Source organism: Phacochoerus africanus, chromosome 3 (assembly GCF_016906955.1).
Source record: "Phacochoerus africanus isolate WHEZ1 chromosome 3, ROS_Pafr_v1, whole genome shotgun sequence".
NCBI lineage: Eukaryota > Metazoa > Chordata > Mammalia > Artiodactyla > Suidae > Phacochoerus > Phacochoerus africanus.
This window is the reverse complement of record NC_062546.1, coordinates 97,028,693-97,049,603: the sequence shown is the minus strand read 5'-3', so window position 1 is coordinate 97,049,603 and position 20,911 is coordinate 97,028,693. Positions and strand designations below refer to the sequence as shown.

The window sequence follows — 20,911 nt, the reverse complement described above, 5'->3', positions numbered from 1 at the left end:
GGAAGCTGTCCCTGTAGACGGTGCAGGCAGGGAAGGCTCCTCTGAGGAGGTGACACTTGAGCTGAGCCTTGTATGGACCCTGTCTTTTTTTTTTTTGTCTTTTTTGCTATTTCTTGGGCCACTCCCGTGACATATGGAGGTTCACAGGGTAGGGGTCGAATCGGAGCTGTAGTCGCCGGCCTACGCCAGAGCCACAGCAACGCAGGATCCGAGCCGTGTCTGCGAAGCTACACCACAGCTCACGGCAATGCCGGATCGTTAACCCACTGAGCAAGGGCAGGGACCGAACCCGCAACCTCATGGTTCCTAGTCGGATTCGTTAACCACTGCGCCACGACGGGAACTCCTTTTTTTTTTTTTTCTTTTTTTGTGGACCCTGTCTTAACCGTCTCTAAACTTGACGCTTTACTATCTGCCCTGCAGGCATGGTGGGTACCCCCTGTTCTAAGTCACCTGGACGTAGCAGGAGGTCACGTCCTGCTACCCTTGTCAGCCCCTCCTGCCCCCACGAGGGGTCAATCCCAGCACGTCCTCTATGGGACTCCTGCTCCGGGCCACTCTCCACCTGCCCTGCCCCCAGGATCAGGTCCCAGACAATTCGGGCCACCCCTGCACCCCGAGCCCATGAAGTTACTCAAAAGGGCCAGTCCTCAACCTGCTTAGCCTGCCTGCCCTTTCCTCCCACAGAAACCACCATATAGGCTCCTGTCCATCCCCAGCTCCCTGCTCTTTGGCCTCCTGACTTCCCCCTGCATCCCCGAGTGTTGTGTCCCTGCGTGGTGTGTCCCCTGTGGTGCGCAGTCCCCCCATGGTGCATCCCTGCGTGGTGAGCCTCCCCTCCTCCTTGTACCGTGAGTACAAACCCCCTCTTCTATGGCAGTTGTCTCCTGATCTGTTGGCCTTACTGAACCTCAAATTTCCTATTAAACTTTCTGTTTACACCAGCCTATAAGAGCCTTTGCAGATCCTTAGAGTAAACAAACGAAGAACAAGAGAACTGCATACCTCAACCATATTGTCAACCGGTTGAATATTTTACTATGAATTAGAAATCTTTTCCCCTAAAATCACAGGCTCCATAAGGGTGGAGGGAAGGACCAGACACCTGCGCGGTCCTGAGTATCCATCTCCCCAAACTGAGGGCTCAGATCCAGACTTGACCAAGTCCCAGCTCTGCCTTCACAATATGAGTGGAATCCGTTGGTTTTTCAAAGTAGGTTTTACACTTGTCCGCCTAGTGGGAAAGTTCTGAACTCATCTTTCCAGCAATAATCAGGTTACATCACACGTAACGTGTCCCGTCCCCTGAGTTAACTGATTAGAATCTGCAGATATTAGAAGGGAAAGTGTCAGGGACACTGCGTCTTTGGGAGATAGAGGGGGTGGGGCCCTGGAAGATAGCTCATCTTCTCCTGTTAGATTCCCAGAGAAAAGCACCAAGAGGAGAATGGGTTGGGGCTGAGCTCAGCTGTCATGGTGGAAAGGAGGGCTGGGACTTGAGAGAGCTGTGGTCCTGGGAGCAGCCTGACCATGGGAAGCACAGGATGTGCCCCTGGCCAGACGGCTGTCCTGCTTAGGTGGAGGCTCGGCTGCCCTAACAAAGGGCCCCACAGCAGAGGAGCCAGTAGAAGTCGGCATCTCTCAAGCCAGGTCTGGAGGCAGACAGTCCAGGGGTGGTCAGGGAACGTCCTGTCCCTGGTACTCTGTCATCCCAGAAGAGCTGCCCTCGTGCACACTGGCAGGGTGGAGCTGGAGCCTCAGAGTGGACGGGCCTGTTCCACTCTCCTTGGACTGTGCAATGCACTTCCCTAGATTTCCTGGAGACTTTCCTAGAGGCTGTGCAAATCGCTTCCCATCCTGTCCTAGAGGGAGAGCCGGTCACACACCCTGCCTTGCCGCAGAGGGGGTGGGTTCTCTGTAGCCGTGGGCAGCCACGTAACCAGCTAGAGGTGGGGGTTCCGTGCTCTGGGACAAGGACAAGGCTATTGGGAGTCACCTGTATGCCTCGGCCCCACCCCTTTCAATGTTCCCTCCCACCAGCCAACTACTCTCTAGCCAGGGTCATTCCTTATGAGAGTTTGTCCATCAGAGAAATTGCATTCGTTAACAATTCATTAGTTAATAATTGCATTAGTTAATAATTAGTTAATAATTCAACGGGCTGGTGGGCACCTGTCATTAGTTTGGCTGGCAAATCACCAGCAGGTGCTCCATCACTGACTCTGAAGCTCTCTCCCACCTAGAGCTCATGGGTCCCCTGGAGCCTGGAGCCAGAGGCATCTTGTCCAGTGGAAGGTGACCATGTCACTCCCTGCTCATGGATGCCCTGCTCTTTAGAACAAAACCCAAAGCCCTCCCTGTGGGACTGAGCTTGGGCTAATGAGGGCGATCAGAGGCAGCCCCGGCCCAGCCAGCCAAGGCCTGAGGCTCACAGACAAGGAGGAGATGGTGTAATGAACACAGCATCCTCGGAGCCCACTGCTTTCCAAGTCTGGACCTGGGGGATGTTTCCGTTTGGAGCCCCAGAGTACAGAGCACGATGCCCCAGTGGGGGTGGTCCTGGAAGCAAGGGGTGCTGGGCTGTTCCAATCCCTGCTCCCCAGGCTCTTTGCATACTTCTGTCCTGTGTGTGCCTGACAGTGAAGCTTCTTCCTGCCCAGATGCCTGCTCTCCAGCTGCTGTGGTCAAACCCATGGGTGGTAGGGTTTGAGAGTCAGGAAGGGCAGCTGCACGGGGAACTGACCACACCCATGCCTCTTCTCTGCCTCGCCCTGCAGTCTGGTTCACAGGACTTTGTGATCCTGTTATGGGCCTCTCAGTCATAACTAACACAGGTCACAGGACCAAAAGTTCCCCTCAGCCCTTCTGAAAATGTTCAGAAGTAACGTTAGTGCAGGAGGGTAATGCACAGATTCTGCATTTCCGCCCTGCAGTGCAGCAGTTGTTGCTGTTGGGAGTCATTGTGATCGTGCTCTTAAGTCACTTTTCCATTTAGTTGTGCCGACCAGCTCCAGGTACTACATGATCACAAGCTTCTCAGGCTGGAGCGTACACAGCCCCATTTCTGTGCAGGGAGGATGTGAAACAGAGTATCTGTGCGACATCTTTCTGGGACATCAAGCTAATTAACAGGGATTGGAAGAACCAAGTACTTGACAAGAACTGCCCCCTCCCCCACCACCATGGGGGAGGGGAGGAGGGCCCCAAGAAAGACAGCCCAGGCTCTGAGGTTTCACCCAGCTGGGGGCTGAGGGGCGGACCTGCAGCCAGGGTGGCCTCTCCAGGTGGCTCCAGGCCATCCTTAGAGCGGTCCAGGTTTCTGGTTAGGATGCCCTGAAGGATGCCATGGAGGTGTTGGACCCCTCTTGATTTGAATCCTGGGCCGAGATCTCCCCATTGTCCAGTGGGCGAAGTCCAGGGAGCACGGCCTGACCTTGCTCCTCGGCCACTTTGGGACGTATAGTGGGCTCACTTTGTTGTGAGGCTTCTTGCTAGGCAGCCTGCAGCATAGGTGTTTTCAAATCAAGTTCCTGTATCTCCCAGTTACCCCTGCTGTTTCTGGGTGTGGTCAGAGGGAGATGCTGGGGACACATCATCAGGCTGCTGGTGCTGTGGGTGGAGGGGAAGGTTCCAGGGCCACACTGAGGGTGGGCTAGGGGCAGGTGTCTTCGCCTCCAGGCTGGGCAGAGGCCTGGCAGGCTCTTTGGCCTTCTGCCCTGACTCCTGTTCCTCCTGAAACTGCTCGTTTTCTCCTGGTTGAGCCCCAAGCGGGGAAAAGAGGCTCACTGCGCATGGATGCCTCAGGTCTTGGGGGAGGCTAAGCCCCATGGAGGTCAATCAAGGTCAGCAGACGGGGAGGGACTCCCCAGGAGGGTGTGTCCTCCACCTTGGCCTCCTCAGAGCTCATGCTGCCGTGCCTCCTGCCTGTTCCGAAGCCCTGGATCTGACCTTCCCCAAGCCTGGGGGGTCCTTGTCACAGGACAGCTTGCCATAGGGCCTGAATGGCTCCTCCTGGCCCATGTTCACCCGCGGTTGCTTCATGAAGTCAGTTAATGTGTCGGTGTCACTTGGGTCAAGGGTTATCACTTTGTAAAGAGGTTTTCTGTCTCTGAGAAGAGATAAAAGGGAAGACAGTGTTTGCTGTCAGGATTCGCTGTAGCAGCTCCCAGGAGTTCTCTCCTCCAAAGGACAGGCCCCCGTCACCATCAAGTAGAGTATACTTCCAGTTTCTCCGTGTACACTGCGGGGCCATTGTAGCTTTGGCCCAGGGAGAGCTCCGGGGCAGCGTGAGCAGGCCTGCCACAGAAGGTGTCAACCTCGGCATGCCCGTTACACTCACTGCTGAGGCCAAAGATGTAATTTGGATTTCATCTCAGCATTAAGGAGGAGGTTCCATGGCTCCAGGGTCCATGACACCCCTCTGGTAGCACCAGAGCCACAGCAGTGACAGTGCTGAGTCCTTGACCACTGGGCCAGCAGGGAACTCCTTTTTCCTTCTTTAAACTCCAGTCAGTGCCTAGTACTGAGCAGGAACGCAATAAAGAATTATTGCGTGAAATAAATAAAGACTGTGTATCTGAAGATGATTTTATGAGCTTGTCCTGGAGTTCTTGCTATGGCGCATTTGGTGAACAATCTGACTGCAGAGGCTTGGGTCTCTTTGGAGCTGCAAGTTCAATCCTCGACCCAGTGGCACAGTGGCTGAAAGGATCCAGGGTTGCCACAGCTCTGGGGTAGGTCACAGCTGTGGCTCAGATTTGACCCTTGGCTCAGGAACTTCCATATGCTGTGCGTTTGGGCAAAAGACAAAACAAAACAACAGCAACCCAAAAGAGCCCATCCTCTCCAGTCCAGAAGCATAGATAATAGACATGTAAAGAAACAATTTCCAGTTCAGGTATTAAGATTCACTGGAAAAATCTATAAAGTACTAAGTTAGCTTCGGAGAAAGAGATACTTATTTATCTGGGAAAGAGAGCCCTAATCAAGGATGACTTCTCAAAGCAGGCCCCGTCTTAAAAGATGAAAAGAAATTTGTCAAAGTAGTAGAGGGAAACATTTCAGATTAAGGAATGGATAAAAGCAGAGACATAACAACTCTTTTGGAAGTCATGTATAATGCTGCAGGTGAGGTTTGGCATGTTGTGAAAAAGGTGTTATTAGGAGGTAGAGAATAGAGTATACTGTGACTTTATATGTTTGTGCTGCATTTTTACATTTCATTTTGTTCATTGATTCTGGTAGATGAATTTGGGGATGAATTTCTGGGATGTGTGTATGCCTTTAACCTGGTGACATCTGGTATTTTTAATGGTTTGTATTTCTTAAGGAAGCAAATTTCAGCTAAAGATTCAGCTTAGTTTAAACAGTCAGTTGATCAACTGTTGTTTTTAAATCTATTGTTAGAAAGATTCTTGTATACATCTGTTCTAAGTAGTTCATTTTTTTGTTCTTTAAGCAAATGATCTTGAAATAAAATTTTTATGTTGAGATGTTTGTCAATGTCTTTGTAGCAGTAAGGAGTAATGCAGAGATTCCATGGACCCTTTACCCATTCTCCCTCAATGATAACATCCTACAAAACTCTGAGACACCAGAGCCGTGATATTGACATCGAAGCAGACCATTTCCATCACTACAGGAATCCCTACTGATGCCCTTTTGTAGCCATAGCCACACTCATTCATCACCATGCCTTTTGTATAACCCTTGACGGCCACTAATGGCGTCTTCATTTCTGTAATTTTGTCACTTCAGGAAGGTTATATAAATGGAATAACACAATATTTCACCACCTTTGCAAATGGCTTTCTTTCACTGACGTAATTCTCTGGAGCTTCATGGATGTCATTGTGTGTATCAAGAGTTCATTCCTTTTTAATTGCTTGGTAGTTATCTGTGGTACGGATGTACCACACACAGTTTGTTTAATCATTCACCCGTTGAAGGGTATCTGGGTTGTTTTGGCTGTTATGAATAAGGCTGCCATAAACATGGGTGTACAGGATTTTTGGTGAATGCAATTTTTTATTTCTCTGGGACAAATGCCCAGGAGTGCAATCACTGGGTTCAATGGGTCGTCTTGTTTCAGTGTTTTAAGAATGTGCCAAACTTTTTAGAGTGCCTTATCATTTTACATTCTCAGCAGTCTGTTGAGTGATCCAGAGTCTCTGCATCCTTGCCAGAACGTGGCGGTGTTTCTAGTTTTTATTTTAGCCATTCTTGCAGGGGTATAATGATTATCTCATTGTGGTTTTAAGGCGTTCCTACTGGCTAATGATGCTGGACATCTTTTCATGTACTTCTTTGCCAACTCTATGTCTTTTTCATTGACATGTCTTTTGCCCATTTTCTTTTATTTTCTTATTTTTAATTTTTGTCTTTTTAGGGCTGCACTTGTGGCATATGGAGGTTCCCAGGCTAGGGTTGAAATCAGAGCTGTAGCCGTTGGCCTATACCACAGGCACAGCAATGCCAGATCTGAGTCATGTCTGCAAGCTACATGGCACTGCTGGATCCGTAGCCTGCTGAGCAAGGACAGGGATCATACCCACGTCCTCATGGATACTAGTCAGATTCCTTTCCACTGAGCCACGGCAGGAACTCCCTTTTGCCCATTTTCTAATACGATTTTTTTTTTTTCTTACTGTTGAGTTTTGAGTCCTTTATATAGAGACTAGTCCTTTGGCAGTGAGTGGTTTGTAAATGTTTTCTCCTGGACTGTAATTTGTCTTTTCACCTTTATCACATGGCCTTCCGTGGAGCAAAAGTTTTAAATTTTGATAAGTTCTAATTTATAATTGTTTCCTTGTGGTGTCATCTAAGAACACTTTGTCTAACCCTAGACCTTTAAGATTTTCTTCTGTTTTCTTTCTTTATTATAATGATTTTTATTTTTTCCATTATAGCTGGTGTACAGTGTTTTGTCAGTTTGCTGCTGTACAGCGTGGTGACCCAGTTACACATACATGTATAGATTCATCACAAGCGATTAGACATAGTTCCCAGTGCTACACAGCAGGATATCATTGCCTATCCATTCCAAAGGCAATAGTCTGCATCTATTATCCCCAGCATCCCAGACCATCCCCCTCCCTCCCCCTTCCCCCAGGCAAGCACAAGTCTGTTCTCCAAGTCTATGATTTGCTTTTCTGTGAAAATGTTCATTTGTGCTGTATGTTAGATTCCAGATATAAGTGATATCATATGGTATTTGTCTTTTTCTGACTTATTTCACTCAGGATGAGAGTCTCTAGTTCCATCCATGTTGCTGAAAATGCATTATTTGTTCTTTTTTAATGGCTGAGTAGTATTCCATTGAGTATATATACCACATCTTCCTAATCCAATCATCTGTCAAAGGACATTTGGGTTGTTTCCACCTCTTGGTTATTGTGAATAGTGCTGCAATGAACATGCAGGTGCATATGTCTTTTTTGAAGAAAGTTTTGTCTGGATATATGCCCCAGGGTGGGGTTGCTGTGTTGTATGGTAGTTCTGTGTATAGATTTCTAAGGTACCTCCATACTGTTCTCCACAGTGGTTGTACCCAGCTTCCATTCCCACCAACAGTGCAGGAGGGTTTCCTTTTCTCCACACCCCCTCCAGCATTTGTTATTTGTGGACTTATTAATGATGGCCATTCTGATAGTTTCGATTTGCATTTCTCTAATGATCAGGGACGTTGAGCATTTTTTCATGTGCTTGTTGGCCATCTGTATATTTTCTTTGTAGAAATGTCTATTCAGGTCTTTTGCCCATTTTTCCATTGTGTTGTTGGTTTTTTTGCTGTTCAGTTGTATACGGTGTTTCTATATTTTAGAGATTAAGCCCTTGTCGTTTGCATCATTTGACACTATTATCTCCCTTTCTGTAAGTTGTCTTTTTGCTTTCTTTTTGTTTTCCTTTGCTGTAGGAAAGCTTGTCCATTTGATTAGGTCCCATTGCTTTATTTTTGCTTTCATTTCTGTTGCTTTGGGAGACTGACCTGAGAAAATGTTCATGAGGTTGATGTCCGAGAATGTTTTGCCTATGTTCCCTTCCAGGAGTTTGATGGTGTCTTGTCTTCTATTTAAGTCTTTCAGCCATTTTGAGTTTCTTCTCATGCATGGTGTGAGGATGTGTTCCAGTTTCACTGATTTGCATGTAGCTGTCCAGGTTTCCCAGCAATTCTTGCTGAAAAGGCTGTGTTTTTCCCATTTTATATTCTTGCCTCCTTTGCCAAAGATTAATTGACCATAGGTGTCGGGGTTTGTTTCTGGGTTCTCTGTTCTGTTCCATTGGGGTATCTATCTGTTTTAGTTACCAGTACCACACTGTCTTGATGACTGTGGCTTTGGAATATTGGCTGAAGTCTGGGAGAGTTACGCCTCCTGCTTGGTTTATGTTCCTCAGAATTTCTTTGGCAATTCTGGGTCTTCTGTGATTCCATAAAAAGTTTTTGGATTGTTTGTTCTAGTTCTGTGAAAAATGTCATGGGTAATTTGGTAGGGATTGCATTGAATCTGTAGATTCCTTTGGGTAGTATACCCATTTGTACAATATCAATTTTTCCATCCCAGGAGCATTAGACATCTTTCCATTTCTTTGTATCTTCTTTGATTTCCTTAATAAATGTTTTATAGTTCTTAGCATAGAAGTCTTTCACCTCCTTGGTCAGGTGTATTCCTGGGTATTTGATTTCTTCAGGTGCATTTTAAAAGATATGGTATTTTTGTATTCCTTTTCTCATAGTTCATTGTTAGCGTACAGAAACGTGATGGATTTCTGAATGTTCATCTTATATCCTGCTACTTTGCTGAATGTGTTGATCAGTTCACACAGTTTTGGGGTTGAGTCCTTGGGGTTTTCTATATATAGTATCATGTCATCTGCATACGGTAGTGGTAGTTTTATCTCTTCTCTTCCTATTTGGATCCCTTCTATTTCCCTTATTTGTCTGAATGCTGTAGCTAGGACTTCCAATACCATGTTGAATAACAGTGGTGAGAGTGCACATCCTTGTCTTGTTCCAGATTTTCATGGGAAGGCTTTCAGCTTTACTCCATCGAGTATTCATTTGTTGTGGGTTTGTCACAAACGGCTTTGATTTTGTTAAGGAATGTTCCATCTATACCCACTTTGGTAAGAGTTTTGATCATGAATGGATGTTGGAGTTTGTCAAATGCTTTTTTCTTCCTCTGCTGAGATGAACATGTGGTTTTTGACTTTTCTTTTGTTAATGTGGTATATGATGTTGATTGATTTGCATATATTGAACCATCCTTGTGAACCTGGGATGAATCCCACCTGGTCGTGGTGTACAATCTTTTTGATATGTTGTTGGTTTCAGTTGGCTAAAATTTTGTTGAGAATTTTTGTGTCTATATTCCTCAAAGATATTGTTCAATAGTTTTCTTTTTTGGCAGTATCTTTGTCTGGTTTTGGAATTAGGGTGATGATGGCATCATAGAATGTCTTTGGGAGTGTTCCTTCCTCTTCCACCTTTTGAAAAAGTTGAAGGAGGATGGGTATAAGTTCCTCTTTGTATGTTTGGTAGAGGTCACCTGTGAAGCCATCTGGTCCTGGACTTTTATTTGTAGGGAGTGTTTTTATGATATATTCAATTTCATTTCTAGTGATCAGTCTGTTCAGCTGATTTACTTCTTCTTGATTCAGTTTTGGCAGGCTGTGAGTCTCTAGAAAGTTGTCCATTTCTTATAGGTTGTCAAATTTGTTGGCATACAATTGTTCATAGTATTCTCTCATGGTCTTTTGTATTTCTGTATTATCCATTGTGACCGCTCCTTTTTCATTTCTTATTTTGTTTAGTAGGGTTTTTTCTCTCCTCTTCTTGGTGAGTCTAGCCAGAAGTTTGTCAATTTTGTTTACCTTTTCAAAGAACCAGCTCTTGGTTGATTGATTTTTTTCCTATTGTTTCTTGAATCTCTCTCTTACGGATTTCCTCTTTGATCTTTATGATTTCCTTCCTTCTGCTGACGTTAGGTTTTGTTTGTTCTTCTTTTTCTAATTCATTTAGGTGTTGAGTGAAGTTGTTGATTTGAGATTTTTCTTCTTTTTTGAGGAAGGCCTGTATTTCTATGACTTCCCCTCTGAGCCCTGCTTTTGCAGCATGCCATAGATTTTGAGTGGTTGTGTCTTTATTATCATTTGTCTCAAGGTATTTTTAAATTTCTTTCTTGATTTCCTCATTGACCCATTGGTTTTTTTAGTAGCATGGTGTCTAGTCTCCATGTAGTTAGTTTTTTCTCATTTCTTTTCCCATGGTGGCTTTCTAGTTTCATGCCTTTGTGGTCAGAGAAGTTACTTGAAATAATTTCTATACTCTTAAATTTATTTTGGTTAGCTTTGTGCCCCAGTATGTGATGCAGTCCTTAAGAATGTCCTTTGTGCACTTGAGAAGAATTCATATTCTGATTTTTTTGGGACATGATGTCCTGAAAATGTCAATTAGGTCTAACTTTTCTAGTGTGTCATTTAGGTTCCCTGTTGCCTTATTGATTTTCTGTCTAGAGGATCTGTCTATCAACATGAGTGGGGTGTTAATATCACCTACTATGATTGTATTTGCATCAATTTCTCCTTTTTTTTGTCTGTTAGTATTTGTTGGAGTATCTGATTGCTCCTATTGTAGGGGCATATATGTTGACTATTGTAATATCCTCTTCTTGAATGAATCCTTTTACCATTAAATAGTGCCCTTCTTTGTCTTTCTTTATAGCCTTCATTTTAAAGTCTACTTTGTCTGATAGGAGTATTGCAATGCCTGCTTTCCTGTCTTGTCCATTGACATGAACAATATTTTCTCATCCCCTCACTTTCGATCTATGTGTCCTTTGCCCTAAGATGAGTCTCTTGTACACAGCAGATTGTAGGTTTTCCTTTTTTATCCAATCTGCTACTCTGTTTGTCTTTTGATTGGAGAATTCAGTTCATTGATATTTAAGGTAATTATTGATAGATATGAATGTATTGCCATTTCAATCCTTGTTCTCCAGTTGATTCTATGTTTCTCCTTTCTTGTTGTGGTTAAATGAGTTCCATTTATTTTCTGCTTGAGTACTTTTCTTTTTAGTTTTTGTGAATGTACTGTTTGGTTTTGCTTTGTGGTTGCCCTGATTTTCAAGGATGTTAACCCCTTCCTGTCTCTGCTTGCTTTAGCCTGATGGTCATATAGGCTCAAACACATTATTTAAAAAAGGGAGTCTATATTGTCTTACTTTCCTTCCCTACATTCTATGACTTTGAAATCCTTTTTAAACATCTTCATGTTTGTCCTTTTGCTGTTCCTTGTGTTTATCATCGCTTTTGCAGTAGTTTTTTTGTTTTTTCCTCTCTTAGATCTGTATGCTGCCTTATTTAAGTGATTGCTTTCCAATGGTGGTTTCCTCCATCCAATTTCTTTACTTTTTATTTTAGAGAAGCCCTTTGAGTGTTTCTTTTAGAATGGGTTTAGTATTGCTGTGTTTTTTAGCTTTGGTTTGTTGGAGAACTTCTTTATTTCCCCTTCTATTTTATTTATTTATTTATTTTTATCTTTTTATTTCCTCAATACATTATTTTTTTTCTACTGTACATCATGGTGACCCAGTTATACATACATGTGTACATTCTTTTTTCTCACATTATCATGCTCCATCATAAGTGACTAGACATAGTTCCCAGTGCTACTCAGCAGGATCTCATTGCTAATCCATTCCAAAGGCAATAGTTTGGACTTTCTGTGTGGCTCCCCTTCTATTTTAAATGATATTCTTGCTGGATAGAGTTGTCTAGGTTACAATTTTTTTTTTCTTTTCAGCACCTTAAATATATCTTTCCACTCCCTTCTGGCCTGGAGTGTTCCTGTAGAGAAATCAGCTGATAGCCTTATGGGGTTTCCCTTATAATTAATGCTTTGTTTTTCTCCTGCTGCCTTTAGAATCCTCTCTTTATCTTTAACTTTTGCCATTTTTTACTATAATATGTCTTGTGGTGGGCCCGTTTGGTTTCAACTTGTTTGGGGCCCTCTGTGCTTCCTGTATCTTGCTATCAGTTTCCTTTAGATTTGGAAAGTTTTCAGAAATAATTTCATCCCATGTATTTTCAATCTTCTTGTCTTTTTCTCTTCCTTCTGGAATTCCTATTATGCATAGACTGGGCTTCTTTGTATTATCCCATAGATCTCTTATATTACTTTCATGTTTTCTCATTTGTTTTTCTGTCTGCTTGTGCTGATTGGGCAACTGACATGAATCTATCTTTCAAGTCACTAATTTGTTCCTTGGCATTATTTATTCTGTTCTTTAGTGCCTTTAGCTCAGTTTGCTTCTCTGCCAAGGAGACATCTCTCGCCATCTGTAGAACACGTAGACCATGCAAGAAGCACCTCATCCTGCTTAGCCCCCATAGGAAGTGCTGCAGCAGCTGCTCCTAGTTGTATGTTCCTGGGAAGTGAGAGTGATCAAGCATCTAGGCACTGCCCAGAGCTTTGGCTGTGGCAGCAGCAGGCAGGTGTGCTCTCAGAGGAGCAAGAGCAATAGGAGGTGTTCCATCACAATGTCCTCCTGCATGGTGCCCTCTGAGGTGGTTGGGGTTGCAAGTGGTTCTTGTTCAGGGATCCCCAGTGGCAGTGCCCACCTTTGGAGTCAGAGATAATGGCGGTGGTTTCCCCTCCACCTGCAGAGCATGCAAGAAGCACCCTGTCCCGCTTAGCCCATGCAGGAGTTGTTGCACCAGTAGATCCTAGATGTAGGGTCTTGGGAAGGGACAGTGATCAAGCATCTGGGTGCTGCCCAGAGCATTTGGCAGTGTCAGCTGCAGGGCAAGATTTTCCCCAGGGGTTTGAAAGCAATGATGTTTGATGCTTGGTTGCAGTGCCTTTTTTTTTTTTTTTTTTTTGCCAGCACCCGAGGTATGGGGGCCACAGGTGGAGCCCACTCACAGGCCCCCATTGGTGGCAGGCCACTCCTCCTTCTGGCCTCTGAGAAGACCACCCTGGTCCATTCCTGCCACCTGTAGATCACTCAAGAAGCACCACATTGCACTTAGCCCCCCACTGCCCTTAGCCCTCACAAAGGTGCCCAGCTACCCAGAGCCTGCACAAGAAGTGCCCATCTCCCATCTCCCATAGCCCAAACAAGTGGCTTCTTGCCACCCATAGCCTGCACCAGAGACATCCCACCCTCTGAAAGCCTGCAGAGAGATGTGCAGGGAGATTCCTATGACAGTCCACCCCTCCTCCTCTCGCCCTCCCCAACACTGGCCGCTTGGTTCTCCTATGGGCCCTGACCTTCTCCCGGGTTCTCTCTGCCATGGCATTCCACTCCCCAGCCTGTAGCACACCACTCCCTCACATATGGCACAGTGCTCCTTAGCCCCTTAGGCTGTCCCCACACCACCAACCCCAGTCCTCCCCCGGGACTGACCTCCAGAGCCTAAGTCTCAGCTCCCAGCCCCCACCCAAGCCTCTCAGGGGCGGTGGTGCAGATGATTTGTGCAGCTCTCACTCTACTTTGCCCTCCTCGGTCCAACTGCTGTGCTTTTCTTGGCATCTTTGAGGTCCCTCTGTCATGGCTGATCTCCCAGTCGGTCAGGTGGCTTGCCTGAGTGTGAGTTCCTTTTCTCCTTTGTAGGTCCCTCCCAGGAATGCTAGTCCCATCCAGATTCCCTTCTCTCTCTCTCTTTTTTTTCTTTTGTTCTAGCCAGTTATGTCAACAGTTTCTTTCTTTCTTTTTTGTCTTTTTGCCTTTTTCTAGGGCTGCACCTGTGGCATATGGACATTCCCAGGCTAGGGGTCTAATCGGAGCTGTAGCGCCAGCCTATGGCACAATTCTGGATCTGAGCTGTGTCTGTGACCTACAACACAGCTCGTGGCAACACAGGGCCCTTAAACCACTGGACGAAGCCAGGGATCAAACCCACAACCTCATGGTTCCTAGTCGGATTTGTTAACCACTGAGCCATGATGGGAACTCCAAGAGTTTCTTGCCCTTTTTGGAGGTTTAAGATCTTCTGCCAGCAACCAGTTGATGTTCTGGGTGAGTCATTTTACATGCAGATGTGTTTTTTTGAAGTGTCTGTGGGAGAAGTTAAGCTCAACGTCTTACTCCTTCACCATCTTGATCCGCCTCTCCAAAAGTATTTACTCTCAGTTTGGAGATGTCTCCTGACTGGCAGTATGTGCAAAGTTAATTGATCATGAAGAATTTCATAAATAGTCATTTTCCAATAGAAAACTCTCAGGAGTTAATGCATTACACCTTACCCTTGGAGTAAAACAAACTAGACAAATGATCACATTGACGAAGGAAGGAATATATAATTTTCATATGGAACTAAATATGTGGGCAATAAAAACACTTATTACTTCATTTCCTATCATTAAATATAAAAGCAATTTTATGCAACTTCCAGGTACTCCTGCATATGGCATACCATTTTTTCTTAAAGTGTCATTATAGCATAATAACCATACAGGGAGAAGTGCATTTTTATTTTTTCCTTTGTATGTATGCATACATTTTAGTTCAAATTTATCAGTTTTGTATATAGTCTATAATGCATTGGGAGATGCTGGTTTTCATGATTATCATTATTTTGGATTGTGTTACTTTGGATTGTTTTGGATTATTAAAAAAAAAATTTAGAAGGAAAGGAGGAGCCCACTCTAAAGAACAAAATAGGGATCCTTTCAAATGGTAACCTATTGATTCTCAAAGCAAATGACTGATGAAAGGAATTGTAAGAAGCATGTACAGCAGATTTTCTATTCTTATAAACATCATTGTTGATTTTCAAGAGTCTAGTTTTGAGTTCTAACAATTTTAAAAGTACTTATTTCAGAATGTAGTGAATAGCAACCCTAGGTCTCAAGAAAGGAAATGCAGCTTTGCTCCCCAGTTCATGCAGAATAACTTTTCCAAAACTTAGAATTTTGTAAAATATTTTAATAGCCAGTTTTTCTACAAATACGTATGAAGAGCCAGAATAGATAATATTTTTTTATGGCCCCACCTGTGTCATATGGAAGTTTTCAGAGTAGGGGTCAAATCAGAGAGGCAGCTGCCACATCCACTGCAAGGCCAGTTCTGAGACACATCTGCAACCTCAGCTGCTAGCTTTCAGTAATGCTGGAACCTTAACACACTGAGTGAGGCCAGGGATCAAGCCTGCATCCTCAGAGAGACAGTACCAGGTCCTTAACCCGCTGAGCCTCCACAGGAGCTCCAGAAATGACAATATTTTAAATGTTACTTTTATTTTATGAAGTGCCACTTTTTGCTGTACATGAGTAGTGATGTTTTGTAATTATACAATATATCATCATCTTTTTTCTTTTTAATATTAGAAATTTTGTTTCTGCAGGTAATTTTTAGTGCCTTGTTGGAATATAGAGTTCTATGAAGAGAAAGGCATGGTATTAGTTACAGTTTAATCCTGAGAATATTGCAAGTTCTGAAATATTGGAAGCTCTCAGAAAATATTTCTTAATAATTGAAAAGGTGATAGATGAATGAATAAGAGGATTTAGATCATTTTCCTCCTGCATGGAACATTTATGTTGTTAATTCCTGAGTCACATTTTCCCTTTTGGGTCAGATGATGGTTATAGTGTTCCCCCTTGCTTGTGTGTGTACCTGCATGCATGTGTGCACATGCACACAACATACAAAGACACACAGGAGCACATACACACAGTAATGCTGCAGCCAACAAACACCATGTGCTTTATGTTCACTTCTGCTAATGATACCAAATCCCCCCACGTCCTAGTCCTCCAGTCCATAATGTTACACATAGAAGGTTATTTCTTTTTTTGATAGCAGAGATATCTGTCCAGGGCTCACTAGTCTGGGCAAAGGTTAGGGAGGCTCAGGGCCTCAGGCAGAGTGGGGGCCTCACCCAGAGCACCTGGCCCACAGTGACACCCAGGGGCCCAGAAAGGGCAGCCCCAGCCCTTGGCTCCATGCGCCTCTCCCTACCACCAGGCTCACCAAGTCAGCTCTCGCCCTGGACTCCAATGTGGCCAGGGAAGTGTGGGCCACAGCCTCCTCTGCCTGGGTGGCTGGGGCAGAGCATTGGCAGGAGGGGCGGGGGAGGGACTTGGGCCAGCGAAGTAAGTGGGTCTATTTTCCTGGGCCCTAGATGGGTCACTCCTGACCAGGCTGGTATTTGGGGAACACACAGACTCTCTAAAAAGTCAGCGCTGAGCAAAGAGTCCCATCTCTCTTCCTGGACCCCACTGACCCACTCACCCTACGCACCACAATTTCCAGGATAAAGCGTGTTCCAGACATGGCATCCTTAAAACCATTACTGTCAATTGCCTTGGTAACTGTATAAGTTTTTGCTTTTTTTTTTTTTTAATCTCTTTAGGGCTCCAATTGGAGCTACAGCTGCATCAGTCATCAGTCAGATTCCTTTACCCACGACACCACAGTGGGAACCCCTGTATTTTCTATGGAGTTCATTTAGAGCCGAATACATAGAAATGCTTTTACCTTTGTGGAGGTTAAGTAGGAAATTCAATGTTCTCTAACAAACTTTTCCAGGTCTTTGCTCTCTCTGCATATGTTCTTTAATGATGGTCCTAGGAAAGCCTTAATAAAAGATTTGAAAGGCCAAAGCCAGATTGTTCTGATTTCCCTAAAGCTACATGATTTCATGATTTACATAATTACAGCTTCTGTCTCTGTGTGTACATTCAGAATAAAATTTAAAACATATCAGAAGCCCAGCCCAGGAGTTTCCTTGTAGTGCAGCAGGTTAAGGGTCCAGTATTGTCACTGCATTGGCTTGAGTTGCAGCTGTGGCCCAGGTTCAATCCCTGGCCCAGGAATTTCCACATGCCATGGTTGTGGACAAAATAGGAACTTCAAAAGAGAGAAAACAAATAATACTATTGTTAAATCCTTTAAGAAAATAAATAAAATCCCAGCCCAGCCAAAAGGAGAGAGTGTCAGGCCGGTTCATTGTAATGAATGCCAAGGGGAATGAGAAATTCATTTAGACAAAGACTGGAAAGGTGGCACTTTATTTATTGGTTGGAATCATCAGGGACTCTGGTGTCCATTCAAAGGAATGGGGGAAGGAGAAGAAATCCTGGAAGTGGTGGAGAGTATAAAAGAGAAAAGAGGCAAATCTTTCTAGAAGTTTGTCATAGAAGAGAAGATTGGTCCAATTCAGTGGGGAGAAACAGCAGGAAGTTTACTGAGGGAGGAGATTTTAAATTGCCATCTGAAGAAAGAAAATGCAAATAAAATGGTAGGCTCATTGGGCAGATGTCTGACTTTCTTCAGCAGCATAAAGGTGCCTGGATGAAGAAAATAATCATAATCATAATCAATGTCTTGTGAGCTGGAGTTTGCCCAGGTACAAGCAGAGGACAGAAAGAAAAAGGAAGGCGTTCCTGTCGTGGCGCAGTGTTTAATGAATCCGACTAGGAACCGTGAGGTTGCAGGTTCGATCCCTGACCTTGCTCAGTGGGTTAAGGATCTGGCATTGCCGTGAGCTGTGTTGTAGGTTGCAGACGTGGCTCGGATCTAGCATTGCTGTGGCTCTGGCATAGGCTGGCAGCTGTAGCTCCAATTAGACCCCTAGCTTGGGAACCTCCATATGCCATGGGAGTAGCCCTAGGAAAGGCAAAAATACAAAAAATAAAAGAAAGAAAAAGGAAGAGGATGTAAGTAAGCGTTATTAAAATTTTAGCTCTTGGTCTGTTGGGGGAAAAAACTTTTCCTCTACCCTCTTAGTTTCAGTGATTGGAAATCTGCAAATTAGATAGATACAAGCAGATTACCTGAGAAAAACCATTTAATTACATATTCTCCATATGCAGATGCTTACAAAGATATGTGGTTTGGAGGAGTGGCTAGATTTGGGATTTACATCCTACTTAATAAGTGGCAAGGAGTAGGAGAAAGGCATTTTCTGCAAAAGAAATGATTTCTTGGTGGGGGGAGAGTAAACACAGGAGAAAAATAAATGGTACCTTAGAGAAATATATGGGAGATATGTTAGTTTGGTGATGATGTCTGTTTGAGTCAGGTGCCTGGGACAACTCTAATTTTAAAACTGTTTCCAAAAAGTAAATTTAAAAAAAATTAGGAAAGGGGAAAAGCCGTAGGCAAATCTTATTGCTGCATGAGGAAAGATCTATGTATCAGAGTTTAAAGTTATGTAGAATTACTTTTATGACTCTGCAACTCTTGTAATATGTCAACACATTGACAATAGCCACAGCCTCATTTTATTCAAATCATGTCTGTCTAAATCTTTATATCCAGTGATAAAACTGCAAACTACAAGAAAGCCATCTAATCAACACTGCTAAATACAGGTTTTTTTTTTTTTCTTTTTGCTATGTTTTTCAGGGCTGCACCCACAGCATATGGAAGTTCCCAGGGTAGGGTTTGAATCAGAGCTACAGCCCTCAGCCTAAGCCACAGCCACAGCAACATGGAATCTGAGCCAATTCTGTGACCAACACCACAACTCATGCAAGACCAGATCCTTAACCCACTGAGAAAGTCCAGGAATCGAACCTGCATCCTCATGGATCCTAGTTGTATTCATTTCTACTGTGCCACAATGGAAACTCCCAACACAGATAAATATTAATGACAGGTTTGGTGGTTTGGCTGCTGATTAAATAGCTGCTATCTGGGTTCAGTTGGAGTATGAAAAACTCAATAGTGCTGGGTTTCTTCACAAAATCTGCTTAAACATTATATACAAAGAAAAATGACTGAAAATACTGTATAAATTCTCATATATGATACCAAAATATTTCCTTCAATAAGGATTTTTACAACATGTTAAATGGGAACTAATAAAAATGTTAACTGTCCAGTAGATAAAGTTTTACTGTTTATTTTTCAGACAATATGAGTTTTCTTCAAGATCTGTACATATTGTTGTGTGATGTTTTCAAAAGGTCATCAGTAGATCTTAGACGAGAAGCTCTCTGGTATACAGACTCAAGTTCAGCAATGGCTGGAGAGAAAAGGAAAGAATGGCATTCTTTATCTAAAATCCTTTCTAGTTAACTAAATATAAGGGAGTTAAAAATAACGGAGACCTTTCTAAGTGTTAAAAAGAATGAAAAATATCTACATACAATTACAGCACAAAATACACAATGACTATTTTATCATTTGCCCATGGTTACAGGCTGAGCTCACTGCTCTCAAGGCCAATTATCAGAGCTTCTGGTTTTCTCACTCCTCATTCATTTCCTCAATAGCCTGTGCTAAGGTACTGTGACAAGCACTGGAATTACACGTGGAAGGTGACACAGGCTACCTGGAATAATCACATACTCTAAACTGGAAAAATAGACAAACGGGGAATTTCCATACAGAGTCCTAAGACCTATGACAGGTACCAAAGAGGACATGATTGGAACCCTCAGAAGGGACATCCAACTTGGTGTCAATATTGTCAGCTTTTTGGTGGAGGTGATGTGTAAGTAGATACCTAGAGGACAAGGGCACACTATGGGAACTGGAGGGAAGAAGCAAACGCAAAGAGCAGAGGTGAGGAGGAGCTGTTTGGAATTGTCAGCTGTCTGTCTGAGTAGACGCCAGACAGAGGAAAGGGGCAGAGGAGGGTAGGAGGGAGATAAGGCGGAGTGCTTCCTCAGGAACCAAACTGACTTGGGTGTTTTTATTCCATGCAAAGGAATGTGGAACTTTTCCTGGGGGCAAAAGCTAAACCAATGACAACTTTAATGATGGGATTGTCACCCACAAGTGAGAGCTGCATGAACTGTGATTAACTGAGTCTGGGTTTTTTGGCCTCAATCACTACCAGAAATTTGAGAAGTTGGTGAACCCCATGTTTTCTCAGAACAGTGTCAGTGTGCAGGTTGACAGGGCCATGAGGAAGGCAGAAAGGCAGAAATAGAGAAAGAATATAGCCACAAATAAAAAGAAATAGACTTTTTGAGAAGTCTTTGAAAGCGAAGGAACATGACGTATAAATAATGAATGAGTATATTTTTCATTATGAATGTGTATTGTTTCACACTTTTCATGCGATATGTATAGGAAAAATACTTAATGTAGCGTCTGTTATGCAAATAATGGAAAGAGTTGCCATTTACTATTTACAGTTGATTTCAGAAATCATGTCTAAATTTAATTCATAAATTTTGACACCATACCTTCTGCCAGTTCTCTATTTGTGTTTCCTTCCATCTCCTGCCTGACTCTGAAATAAGTCAAATGTTATTTATAATGTTGAAGTTAAACAAGAGTCATTATTGCACAAATGATATATAGCTTATGAAATGTGGCCTGTCAATAATACGTTCAGACGAGACCTAACTTGGGGATTGCTCCTTCCTCAGATGAGGGAAAAGACACAGATTTTGAACTAGAACTTAGAGAAAATTAATATGGAAGAGTGTCATGTAGCCAAATAATGTTTGAGGTATGGGACATGAAATGGTAACTTTTTAACTAAATCATATGTTTTAAAGGCATGAACAGGAGTAAATTATTAATGTAACTCCTATTACATGCAGTCAATATACTCAATTTCTAAAGCACACCTTTTTTTTGTCTTTTTTTGTTGTTGTTGTTGTTGCTGTTGTTGTTGCTATTTCTTGGGCCGCTCCCGCGGCATATGGAGGTTCCCAGGCTAGGGGTCGAATCGGAGCTGCAGCCACCGGCCTATGCCAGAGCCACAGCAACGCGGGATCCGAGCCGCGTCTGCAACCTACACCACAGCTCACGGCAACGCCGGATCGTTAACCCACTGAGCAAGGGCAGGGACCGAACCCGCAACCTCATGGTTTCTAGTCGGATTCGTTAACCACTGCGCCACGACGGGAACTCCTAAAGCACACCTTTTTTAACCAAAGGACAGGGAACTTGAAGGAGAAAAGTTTTAATGGTATCAAGCCAACTGAAACAGAGGTTCTTCC

General features: G+C 43.6%; 1 long non-coding RNA gene across 1 annotated transcript; it reads right to left on the bottom strand.

Moving 5' to 3' along the window:
- Positions 1-18,836: 18,836 nt before the first annotated feature.
- LOC125122166 (uncharacterized) lies at positions 18,837-20,185 on the bottom strand. The gene is made up of 2 exons (XR_007133717.1): positions 20,147-20,185; positions 18,837-18,975 (listed from the first exon to the last, which is right to left on the bottom strand). It is a non-coding gene; the product is annotated as an uncharacterized LOC125122166 (long non-coding RNA).
- Positions 20,186-20,911: the final 726 nt, after the last annotated feature.